The sequence below is a fragment of the Zea mays genome, chromosome 2, assembly GCF_902167145.1.
Source record: "Zea mays cultivar B73 chromosome 2, Zm-B73-REFERENCE-NAM-5.0, whole genome shotgun sequence".
Taxonomy (NCBI): Eukaryota; Viridiplantae; Streptophyta; class Magnoliopsida; order Poales; family Poaceae; genus Zea; species Zea mays.
Genome location: NC_050097.1, coordinates 169,331,786 through 169,345,211, shown reverse-complemented (window position 1 = coordinate 169,345,211; position 13,426 = coordinate 169,331,786). Strand labels below are relative to the sequence as shown.

The window sequence follows — 13,426 nt, the reverse complement described above, 5'->3', positions numbered from 1 at the left end:
GGTTATCCCGTGACATCTTTTTACAAATAACCCCTCACATTTATTTCAAATTAACTCGTTGCACGCCTATAGATGGCCAAACGGCGGCCCGGCATGGGCCAGACGCCCGCGGACCACAGCTCTGACCCAGACACGTCATGTCGGCCTACTAACTGTGCCGGTCCGACCCATTTGATTAAATTAGCGTAAAATATTAAAAAACAGGAGGTGAGATTTTCGAACACATGCCCTGATGGTAGAAGGACGAGATACACTGGGTGAAGCTATCTAACCAGTAGAACATCATGCTCAGATGTTTTTAATATTGAATATAAATTGTATATATATGTATATATATGTATATACATTTATTTATAAAATAAAAAAAATATAATCGTGTCGGGCCGGGTCAGCACTACGGTCCGAGGCTACAGCCCAAGTACGACACAACGTTCTTGGCTCTTGCAAGCATTAGGTCGTTTCTGAGACCACATTGGCGCAATGGACTCCATGGTGTTTGAGGTTCCTGAATTGGATGGAGCCACAATGATTTGGCACACTAACAGTAAAATGAAAGGTTATTTGTTGGTTTTAAACGTTAGTGATTGCTACGAAGTGGCATAATTTATATGGAGCGTATCCAGTTTTTATTGATGCCTGACTTTAGCAACCACTACATATTTTGATCTATATTTTTTATAAGTTTGAGTTCATGTGACTTATTTTAGAAACTTGAGCTCACAAACTTTCTCTTATTTGGTCTCTGTATGGTGGAATTATGTCATTATATAATCTCTGTTCGTTCAGTCAGTCGTTGTGAACTCTCTTCTAATCGCTCACTTCATTGGTCGTGTTGTACCAAGACATGTTGGATGGAGTAAACAATAATATTAGTTAGTCAAATCAAAAAAATATTATACGGAGAGCGGAGACAATCAATAAAAAATCTTGAGATTTTTTGGTGGATAGTTTACGTGGGTATTGTTGTAAGCCGTCGCAACGCACGGGCAATCGACTAGTTTACCTCAAAAAGGCACCAATAGATGGTCATGATATTTCAAGTTTCAAGTTTGTCGATGGATGTGAAAGTAGTGCTATGTATCATGGGAGATGTTATTTCCTGGATGTTTGATTTTTTCCCTCGTACGACAACAACTAAGATATTGTTTTTCTAATTGGGTACACTTCAATCATTCCTAAAATTCACATGTCTTGGGTGGAAATTTACAGTGCAAGTGCAACCAAACAAAGCATGAGCTAGATTCTTACCCTAACTATATGGAGCACCATCAATAGTATACTTAACCCTAATTGTAGGTTATTTTCGGAGCTAACATGAGACGTTTAAGCCATCAAAAGTTATCTAATCTTATTGTCACATGGCAATCAATAAATATATGTTGGAGTTCTCTTTTGGAAAGGTCACTTGTAGGTTTTAGTGTTTTGAATGACAGTGCAATTAAAGTACTAACCGAGGTGTTAAGTATTGAGCATGTACTTAGTGAAAAGATTACAAGACTCAACACATGGAGATAGGTGTGATGGTCCATGCAAGTTGGGATGGATATGGATTGTGGACATCACAAGTTAAGTTGAATGATGGACATGTCATATGAAATTAACTTGTTGAATGATGGACATGTCATATGAAACTCAATATACATAACTTGGAGTCAACTGGTCGAACACAAGGACAGAGACAAGTAAATCTTTTAGAGGTACTAGAGCAAGAGAGAAGGTCGCAAGGTTGATCAAGTTAAGGTAGGTTATGGTGCTTTGAAGATCACTACATAAGGACGTGATTTGAAGCCATTGAGGTAAATTTATGGTAAATTTCTATGGTTTATGGCTCAAGTTATAAGACTCAAGATCCTAGTTCAACTAAAGCCAAGGTCACGACTCACAAGAACCACAAGACTTATGACCACCGCAGAGCGTGGCTATAATGAAAACATGTTGGAGGGCGTGGCTATAATGAAAACATGTAGGAGCTTATAGATGGCTATATATAATGGCGTTGAAGCTCATGGATGGCTATAGTGAACACTTTATGTTGACTTAGGTTTTGGATAGTATGAGAGGTTTGAGTAATCAAACATGTTGTATATAACTTTAACTATATATTTGGCACTTTGATTGCAATCTAACACTTTGGATTGTAATCACTACAGTAAACGAAGGAATTTCCGACGGCTAAAGCCGTCGGACATAAGATTCAGACCGTCGGAGATAGGTTATGTCCGACGGCATTAACCTATCTCCGACGGTTTTAAGCCGTCGAGGATAACGCGTCGGAAATAGCATTATGTCCAACGGCCGCCGTCGATGGCCCCATCGGACCGTCGGAGGTAAGATGTCGTAACCGTTTTACCCGCCGCCTGGGCCCACTGCTGTTATGTCCGACAGTTTAAAGCCGTCGGACATAACATATAACTTATGTCCGACGGCTTTAAGCCGTCGGACATAACATACACCTTATGTCCGACGGCTTACACTAAGCCGTCGGACATAACATTTTTCAGAAATTGCACAAAATTCTGAAATTTAAAAAATCTGACATTTGCAAATACAAAACAGATTTCATACACATATACACATTCACATTCACAAATATACTCACATAAGTATACACATTCACAAATATAATCACATAAGCATTCACATTCACAAATTTAACATAACGACATAGTTCCAAATGGTTGCAACAAGTGTTTACATCAACATAGTTGTCAAAAATCCAAAATGAACATTATTCGACGGATAGGCTTTCACATGAAAGGTTGCAACAAGTGTTTTACATCATTATCACTCATATCCATCGCCACCTCCTCCGGTTGGACTATGCGTGTTGAAAAGATTGTTCACCCACGAATGTGTTGTGTCGTCTTGACCAGACCCATCTCCAGGTGCGGCAACTGAAGCGGGTGGTGTCTGAAATCCCTATAACACAAGCACATGAAATAGTAACCACTCAGTTGTTCATTTAAACACATAAGACATCTATGAACATGTCACACACGCATATGTGTACATACCATAGGGAATTGTGACGGAGGCGGAGGCGGAGGTGGAGGCGCCAACATTGGCATTGGCAGTGCAAAGTCCGGAGGCGGCATCCCATATGTCGGCATCGGGACGCCCGCTTGTTGGGCTAGTTGCTACAAATTATATACAAGTCATTGTTGAGCAAACAAGATACACATCAAGTGTTTTGCAAAATAAGCTACAAAATGTTACTTCAACTTACCGAGAGAAGAGCTTGATTTTGGGCCTGGAGGCTTGCATAATACTCGTCCCTCTTCTTCTGGTACTCGGCTTGTTGTCTCTGGTATTCAGATTGTTGCCTCTGGTACTCCAATTGTTCCCTCAAGACTGATTGATGGTACTCTGCCTGTTGACGCAACACTGCAAGCTCTATCTCATGGGCTGCTGATCGTGAACGGGACGACTGTGAAGACGACGATGTGGATTGTCGTCCACGGCGTCTCAGCTCTCTAGAATCAATCGTAGAATCAAAAATACCCAACCTACAAGAGTGAACCATGCACTTAGTATAGTAACTCATGGCTCAGTTGAATCGCAAGCATATGATGACAATTTTGAAAACCAAATCAAATAATCTCACCGTCCATGGGCTTGTCCTCCTGCGCTAGCATATGCTGCCTGAGGGTCGATTGGCTGGCTCCTCCAATCGTACTCCTCCCCATGGCGTTGAACCATCTCCTGCCCATACGAAGCCTGGAGGCAAACAATATCAAATATAAGTGCATAACCCCTATGCCCTTGCAAACAATATCAAACACATAATAGAGTATCAAAAACTCACTAGACGGTCGGTGGCCGTCTGAGTGCATAACACATCAGGATTCTGAGGATCAGAACCCCTATGCCCTTGCATATACACCTCCACATCCGTGGGCGTACGGCCGGATTTGACTTCCTGTACATAAAAGTTATAATGACACATTTCTATGTGATTCAAAGTTACGACAAACTGTGACTTACCATTCGCTTAGCCAAGCGCACATGACCATCACCGCCGTAGTTGTGGAACGACTCAGTTCCACGGTTTCCCCTGTTCCTTTCGGAAATGGCACGAAACTCAGGGGAAGCCCACCATCTGCACAATGCCCGATAACCGTCTGATCGGGTGGCCATCCACGGCACCGACACCTACATGAAATTTTTTAAATAAAGCAAGCAAATACATGGCTTCGTGCGATATGAGAGGCAACAACCTGTTTACCTCTAGGTATTGCTCCTCCGTCAAGTAAATTGATGACCACTCGGCCTTGGTATTTGACATCGGTCGATCATCAGCATTTGCTCTGTACCATGCCTTTATAGCCTGAATTCGTGCATAGTACATTGCATCTGCAACGACATCGTTCGCGTTATACTCAAACACGTAACAAGCGTTCATATCATATGATCCATCGTCCGGCAACTTGTACCGTTTCTGCAAAAAACATAGTGTTATCATAAAAGCAAACATATATGGAATAACTAAAATAGTATAAACAAGTCATACCCAGAATGCATCCCAAACTAGTGCCTGTGTGTTGCCAAACGTTCTACAGACACCATAGCGATAATGCTCCCAAGTGGTGGCAGGGACAGACTCGCCAGTAGGCAAAGTCACAAGACCAGGCCAGTGCAGACAAACAAGATTACCAAGAACCATGTTCACCTGCCTGTAGTGTCCTGTGCCTGTGAACGAGTCGTCGATCCAAGTCCTGCAAACAGAAATCAATGTAGAAATTAAAACATAACTTTCAATAACATTTAAGCAAAGATATGTCACTCACTTTCCACTAGGCTTTATCAAAACCCGAGATTCGGGTGGAAGCTCTGGAGGTGGTCCAACAAAATGCAGCTTCCTTGTTCTCTTAACTCGAGAAGTTCCAGACCCAGCTGCAGAATCTCCACCAGCCCCAGAATCCCCAGCCCCAGAATCCCCACCAGCGTCGTCTTCAGCATCATCTCCCACATTATCTCCACCATCATCTTCAACATCATCTCTTGCATGATCCTCTACCACTGGTTCCTCAATTTCAGCATCCTATGAAACAAATAACTTACATCATACAATATTAAGTAACTCAAATAATGTAATTTAACAACTAACTTACATCTTGTGGAGGCAAATGTTCTGCCAGCGCTCTCTGTCTGCTCATGGTAGAACCTGTGCCCTGAAAAACTAAATCCTCACCCCTCGAGCTGCTCCTCGAGCTACTCCTCGACCCAAGCAAACTACGAGCTAAAGACTTCATTTTCTTTGACATCCTATTTTAACAAAAACAAGTTAGTACATAAATCGACAATAAAATAATAAAATATGCAATAAAATCATGATCCATACTCGTCAATCGTAATCGTAATCAAAATCAGGATCTAGTTGCTTTCGTCTATTTAATGGACGCCAAGTAGCTTTCTTCTTTCTCGTCACTCGTTTTCTTTTTGGAGGAACCTCTACATCATTTTGATCGCCTAATAAAGATTCTTCCAACATTTCAGTTTGTACATTAAACGTGCTTGTAAGTTCTTCGTCTTGGAAAATCTCAGCAGCCCCCACTTCCTGCTCGATTTGACTTTCAACATAACCAGCATCACCAGGAGCATATAGTCGTTCACGAGGATTAACTCTGTACACTACCCTCCAATCAACCAAACCGTTTTTCTTAGATGGATATGTCATATAATACACCTGCTCGCATTGGTGGGCAAGGATTATAGTGTCGTGGCCTTTTAATCTATCGTTGTGTTTGACTTCCACCATGCCATATTAATTTTCTCGCGTTGTATTTGGAGAAAACCAATCACAATCGAAGAACACCACTTTGAGTTGTTTATCTCCAAAAAACTTGTACTCGATTATATCATTAATGACTCCATAATAATTAGTCACCTTCCCTTCATCATCGACAGCTCTAGTTACAACTCCGGAGTTTGTCGTGGCTGCTAGAGGATGATCATCTTCGAACCTTGTGGAACGGAATCTAAAACCATTGACATCATACCGACCATAACGTCTGCCAGTTACTGCTCCTAGGGATAATTGTCGAAGGTCCGTGTGTATATTGTCATTTTTATCTACATAATCTCGAAACCAACACAAGAAATTAAGTCCCCCATCTTTTCCCTCTCGACGAATCTGGTCACGTTCACAGCCAGAGATGCAATTTTGAGAATCAAATTCCCTGTTAGTACAAGGAAACAAACCTTTTAGTATCACAACAAAAATTCTAGCGGCAATGACTAAAATAAAGTTTACACTTACAGGAGAAACTGACTCATCTCTTCCATGTTGTTATACATGTAGAGTAAAGCAGTCTTCCATTCGTCGTTGGTGAAACAGTATGTTGTGCTGGGTCCTACAGTTTTGCCCCTCCATTGAAAAATTTCAATATCACTAATAGGGGGCTCGTCGACATGATACTGCAATGTATGGGCATTGACATTGTGTTCCTCTGCAAAGTACAGGCCCGTGAACGATGCTATCTCTTTGTATTTGAATTCTTCAGCGATGCACCCTTCAACTCGTCTCTTATTACCAACCATTGCACGTAGCTTCTTTAGTGTCCTTTCGATGTGATACATCCATCTATATTGCACAGGACCTCCTACCTTAGCTTCGTATGGTAGGTGAACAAGTAGATGTTGCATCGGATTGAAGAAACCTGGTGGAAATATTTTTTCAAGTTTGCATACCAAAATCGGTATTTCTTGCTCAAGCTTCTCCATCATCTCTTTCTTTATTTCTTTGGCACAAAGATGTCTATAAAAGTAGCTTAGCTCCGCTAATGCTTTCCAGACATCATTTTTTACAAAACCACGAAACATAACAGGAAGGAGTCTTTCCATTATTATGTGGTAGTCATGACTCTTCAACCCAGAAAACTTGCCCGTCTTCAAATTCACAGACCTTCTAAAGCCCGCGGCGTAACCATCTGGGAACTTTAAGTTTTTCAACCATTTCATCAATTGTTTCTTCCTTTTAGGTTTAATACTGAAAGGAGCACGTGGCTTCTTCTGATTCTCTCCTATCTCCATAGTTGGTCTTCTACAGATTAAGGCCAAGTCTTTCCTTGCCTTAGGGTTGTCTTTTGTTTTGTCAGTGATATTCATGCAAGTGCTGATAATGCTTTCACCCATATTTTGTTCCTGGTGCATGACATCAATGTTATGCATTAGAATCAAGGCTTTCATATAAGGGAGTTCCCATAGACCACATTTGTGAGTCCAATTATGCTCGGTTCCATAACCTTCAAAACGATTTCCATGTTCGTCTAGTTTCAAATCATTAAGTCTCGCGAGAATCTCTGGACCACTTAGACGCTTGGGTGGTCCCCTCGTCACAATCGTGTCCTTTTTAAAAGCGTTCCTATCGAACCTGAACGGGTGATCCTCTGGCAAAAAACATCTATGGCAATCGAAGTAACATATCTTTCCACCAAACTTTAGTCGAAAGCATAAAGTGTCTTCAACGCATATAGGACATGTCAAAATCCCATGACAACTCCATCCAGCAAAGATACCATAAGCCATAAAATCATGAATAGACCATAAAAACGCGGCTCTCAAGTTGAACTTCTGTTTCTTGTAACAATCGTACGCCTCGACTCCTTCCCACAAAATTTTCAATTCTTCAATCAGGGGTCTCATCATCACATCGATCTTTGTTCCAGGATGATCCGGACCAGGTATTATAAGACACAAGAAAATAAATTCATATTTCATGCAAAGAGCTGGTGGAAGGTTGTATGGAACAGCAAAGACGGGCCAACATGAGTACGACGTTGCAGTTAGATTGAATGGCGAGAAACCATCTGTTGCCAAACCGAAGCGGACATTCCACACTTCATCAGCAAAGCTGGAATCAAAAGCATCTAGTGCCTTCCATGCATCTGTATCAGCTGGGTGCACCATGACATTTGGATTCTCACGTACCCCTTCTTTGTGCCACCTCATGTGTCTGGCTATATTCTTGGAGATGAACAAACGTTTCAACCGAGGTATGAGAGGCATGTAACGAAGCTGCTTACGTGCAATCTTCGTAGTCACGGTCAAACCATCGTCGTTTTCAACCTCAACGAATCTACGCTCACCACATACAGTACACTTCTTCTCACCTGCTGAAAGGGAAATAGGCTTTAAACCTTTTCCTAAATGATTTTGGTGGTTGAATGTCCAACACAAACAATTGGACTAATTAGTTTGCTCTAGATTACATGTTCTACAGGTGCCAAAGATTCAACTCAAAACCAATAAAAAGAACAAGACAAGGTTCAAAAGAAAGGAGCAAAGAGAAACCGAAGTGCTCCCTGGTATGGCGCACCGGACTGTCCGGTGTGCCACCGGACAGTGTCCGGTGCACCACCGGACCGTGTCCGGTGCACCAGGGAGGATTGCCTTCAAACTCTTCACCTTCGGGTTTCTTAGGCGCAGCCCACTATAATTCACCGGACTGTCCGGTGCACCACCGGACAGTGTCCGGTGCTCCAGAGTGAAGCGACTCTGAACTGGCCAGCTTCGGGAAAGTGGGAGGTCGCTCCGCTAAAATTCACCGGACTGTCCGGTGTACCAGCGGAGCAACGGTCATCTGCGCGCAACGGTCGACTCTGCAAAGTGTACAGTTGAATTCAGAATGTCAGAGCAGAAGTCAGAGGGGCACCGGACTGTCCGGTGCTGCACCGGACTGTCCGGTGCCACATGAGGACAAAGCCTCCAACGGTCGACCAGCTCCAATCTCAACGGATAGGATGACGTGGCTGGTGCACCGGACATGTCCGGTGTGCACCGGACTGTCCGGTGCGCCCATCGCCAGCAGCTTCTCCAACGGCTACAAATTTGGATGGTGGCTATAAATACCACCCCAACCGGCCACTTCAAGGTGTGGGAGCCCAAGCAACATTCCAAGTCATCTAGTTGACATACTCAAGCCCTCCCAACCACATATATTCATTGATCCATCCTATACACAAGATTTAGTCCACTACAACCAACACAAGTGCCACAAAAGAGAGAGCAAGCAATTGAGAGCTACTCAATTGAGTTTAGCCCTAGCGCCTTGTGAGATTCATTGAGAGATAGTGTGTGCTACATCTTTGTGTTCATTTGTGCGTGGAGTATTGACTCCCATCGAACTTCCTCCAAAGTTTTGGATGCCTGTAAAAGCTAGCAAGAGACACCAAAGATTGTGGTGGTCCTTGTGGGATCAAGAGTGATCCTTGAGAAGAAGAAGAGCTCACCGATCCTTGTGTGATCGGGGGAGAGAGGGAAAGGGTTGAAAAAGACCCGTCCTTAAGTGGACTCCTCAACGGGGACTAGGCCTTCGAGGGCCGAACCTCGGTAAAACAAATCACCCGTGTCCATTGTTTTTATTACTTGTGATTTGTTTGTTTTCCCTTGCTCTAAGTTTTCTTGCACCTTTATTTGCTAATATCATTCAGTTTTGCTTCAAGTTAAATTTCCATTTAGTGAAGCAACACGTTGCAAGAAAGAACTTGTCCTAGTGCTCTTCTCATCTAAGGCTTCTTGCTTTGTTATTCTATAACTTACTAGTTGTATTGATTTATCACTTCCGCATTATTTAGCAATACTCTTTTCAAGCAAGAACTTAGTTTCTATTCTCCGATATTTGTATATCTTGTTCTAACCACTAATCAAGGGATCTAGTTGGGGGATAAAGTTTTAATTTTCAGGTTCCGCCTATTCACCCCCCCTCTAGGCGACTTTCAATTGGTATCAGAGCTAGGCACTTCATCTTGAGTCTAACAACTCGAAGTGATGGCTCGTAGAAAATCCCAAAAGAACAAGAAGACCCAGGAGAACAAGGAGGTAACTCTTGAGATATTACTTTCGGATTGTTCTAATTATGATTCATGGTCTACTAGAGTGATAAATGCTTTTAGAGCGGTAGACCCACAATTAGAACAAATTTTAGACAAGAGTATTATTCCTCCTAACTATGCTAGGGAAAATGCCTCCGAAAAAGATTTAAGATGTATACGCTTAAACTATCTAGCTTATGACATCTTAAGTAAATCCCTCAGCAAAGAAGATTATCATGCCTTCATAATAAAATATGACAAACCCATTTGTGATGTGCATGATATTTGGACTAGAATTAAAAGTAAATTTAATAAGTCTAAACATGATAGTTCATTTTGTGCTTCTACTGGTATTTGTGATACTAACCCATGCAAGGAAGAAGAAGAAAATGAACGGAGGAGATCAAACGATGAATCCACCTCTCCAAGAGGTTTGTCTTCCCATTTCGATTCCCACATATGTTGTGTGGCTAATGAAAATGATAGCGGAAGCACAAATAAGGATGAGGAGGAAGAAAGAAGCTTTGTGCAACTCTACGCTCGCCTAAGCCATGAAGATAAGGCGGTCATGCTCAAACTTCTAGAAAGAGCGAGAGAGCAAGGCGAAGCTCGTCAAAGGCTAGAAAGTATTCTCTCCATGAAGATGCAATGCTTTGACGAGTTGACTAAAGAACATGAGGAGCTAAAGTGCTCTCATGTTGATTTGGTCCAAAGGTATGAAACTATTTCAATTGAGCAAGATAACGCTTTACATTGTATCGCTCAATTAGTAAATAAGAATACCTTGCTTAAGGACCAAGTAGAAAAGCTAAAAATTGAAGATCTAGCTTTTCAAGAAAAATATGATATGCTCCTATGCTCTCATGAAAATCTTAGAGATGATCATATCATATTAAACATTACTCATGAGGTTGTGATAGAAAATTTAAAATCCCAACAACCTCACTTGTGCACATGTATTCAAATTGATACTATATTACCATGTGCTAATGCTTGTTGTCCGTCGACAAGCAAATCTTCTTTTGAGCTAGAACTTGCAGGAACAAATGATGATACATATCAAAAGCTCAAGGAAGAAAATGAGAGGCTAAAAATGAGCTTGACACAACAAAAAGGGAAGTGCATTGCTCAACCTTCTCAAGATAACCGTGATCACATGGTGAAGAAGCTTGAGACGGGAACAACCGTGGCATGCACTACATCCCTTGAAGAAAGTGTCAAGGATTTGAGGAATGCCAAGAGGAAGAAACAAAAGAAGAAATTCAACACCTCCTCCAAAAGCCTCAACCACGCCTCCACAAAAGGTAACATCCAAGGTAATGATCAAGCCACACTTCACATTAAGAGGTGTAGTGAATGCTTTGAAGAGGGGCACTTGATTAGGTCATGTCCCTACATTAAAAATGGCTTGATTATTAACAAGGATGATAGACTTTGTTTTAAATACTCCAAAAAGGGACACTTGCTTAGATCTTGTCCCCATTTAAAACAAAAAGGCATAAGGTTAGAAAAGAAAGTTTTTACTAACCATGTAGCAAACAACAAGCAAGGAAAGAAGAAAGCTTCAAAACTTGAAAAACGCCTATGCTACACATGCCGAAAGAAGGGACATCAATGCAAGGATTGTCCCATTGGTAACAATTCCACTCCTAACTTGTCAATTAATTCTCATATAACTAGGCAACCCAAAATTGCAACTTGTGCTAGAAAGGTAATGAGTTTACCTAATGCTAACACAAAGGACTTTTGGGTTCCTAGATCTTTGTTGACTAACCGTGATGGACCCATCAAGCGATGGGTACCAAAATGTGCTTGACAAGCTTTGTAGGAGAAGGAGTTGGTATGAAGCCTTGGGGTGCTTAAGAGAGTCAATTCAATTTTTGTTGACTCAAGCTACCGATATCCAAGATTGACCCAAGGTTATTTTAAATTTATTATACCTTAAACTCATATCATCTCGAGGGAAGTTGTTGATGTTGTAGGAAATAAAGAATTATCCTATGCCGAAAAGTCAAAGCCTACAATATGGAGGAATGCCAAAGGATGGTAACATCTATGCTTTTAAGTGCAAGTGTCTTAACTTATCATTTCTCATGTGTCTTGTGTAGTCACATAGAAAAAGGAAGCACTTAAGATATTTGTCACCACTCTTTGAAGAAATTCCTCCCATATGGTAGATTGCATATTCTTCATTCTTATATTATGACAATCTACATGCTTTAAAATTGTTGCTATTTCCCATGGCAAGGTTTACACTATTTATTCTATTATTGCCTTGTTCTAGATATAGAGAGATATTTCATATTCTTAAAAGAATAAAGTGTCATGTAAGGAATTCAAATACTTAGGACACTTAGAAAAGGAAAATTCTCTCTATAGCTAGAAAAGTGAGACTAATGTTTTTATCTAAGTAATTTAAGTAGTCTCACTTATAGGAATAAATTTCTCTTTGGGGATGCGTAATTTATCATGTCAAGAAAAATCAATCCAATAATTTATGTTGTATGTTTTATTGCTTAAATTGGATATGATTCTTCTTCATTTATCGCTCTCCATGTTATGAATTAGATTTATTCCCATAGTATCAAGAATTTAACCATGCTTGTTTTATGAGTTAAAACTTAGCATACTTATTGGAATAATCTAGTTCATATTATAAAGTTTCCATGCTTTAGTAATCCACTTTTCATTCCTTATCAAAATGATTACAAAGAGGGAAACTAGTGCTTGTGCTGCTTTTAACATTTCTCTTGAGTCTACTTATGAAAATCTACAAGAGAGTAAGTGCAAGGTTAAAACCACAAGCCTCAAAGGGTACTCTTCACCAAAAAGGAAGAAAGATAAAAGCAAAGGTATGGGAACTCATCTCTTTAATATAGTTCCTTTCAATGGTTATTCTCTCTAAATTATCATTCTTGAAGAATAGATTCTTTGGAGGACTAAATTTGTCTTGATGTGCATTCAATCACATTCTCATAAATGCACTTATCCATTAGAATCTATTTCATACCTTTGCTATAAATGTTCTCATATTGACTTGCTTTTAAGTAATAATTAATAAAATTCAATATGAACAAGCAAAATCCTATGTTTGATCAAATAGTTAAATAGTGCATATTCCTTTTTAGTAATAAGCACAAATGTTAAGGATCTTACTTCATGTCTGTGTGATTTGTGGATGATGAATCATGTATGTTAATTATCTAAAGTAATCATCTTTCACCATATACTCCCTTGCGCTATTAACATCTCTCTTGAGTATTTTCAATAAGCTTGGAAGGAAAAAGAGACAACTACAAAGGGAGGACACTCAAATGAAAAAGGAAGAACATCAAGGACAATAAGGTCTTCACAACAATCGATGGTGTGGTTGTAAGCATTCCAAATCCTTTTCATTATGGAATTACCAGGCTTAAGTTGATTATTGCAAATTTTATAAGCCTCGATCAAGGTGTGTAATGGGTCTCCCTTTGTGTCTTTAAAGGTGAATGCATCAAAATCAATTCTTTCAATTTCTTGATGCATATCTCTAGGGGGAGTTCATTCTTATATTTTGATTATGTTGAGACTATTGCTTTATCTTAGTAATTTCATATAGTCTCTTGCATGAGAAT

At 40.4% G+C, this 13,426-nt stretch overlaps 1 long non-coding RNA gene across 1 annotated transcript; it reads right to left on the bottom strand.

Moving 5' to 3' along the window:
* Positions 1 to 2,582: 2,582 nt before the first annotated feature.
* Positions 2,583 to 3,137, bottom strand: LOC118476381 (uncharacterized). The gene is made up of 2 exons (XR_004856360.1): positions 3,015 to 3,137; positions 2,583 to 2,919 (listed from the first exon to the last, which is right to left on the bottom strand). It is a non-coding gene; the product is annotated as an uncharacterized lncRNA (long non-coding RNA).
* Positions 3,138 to 13,426: the final 10,289 nt, after the last annotated feature.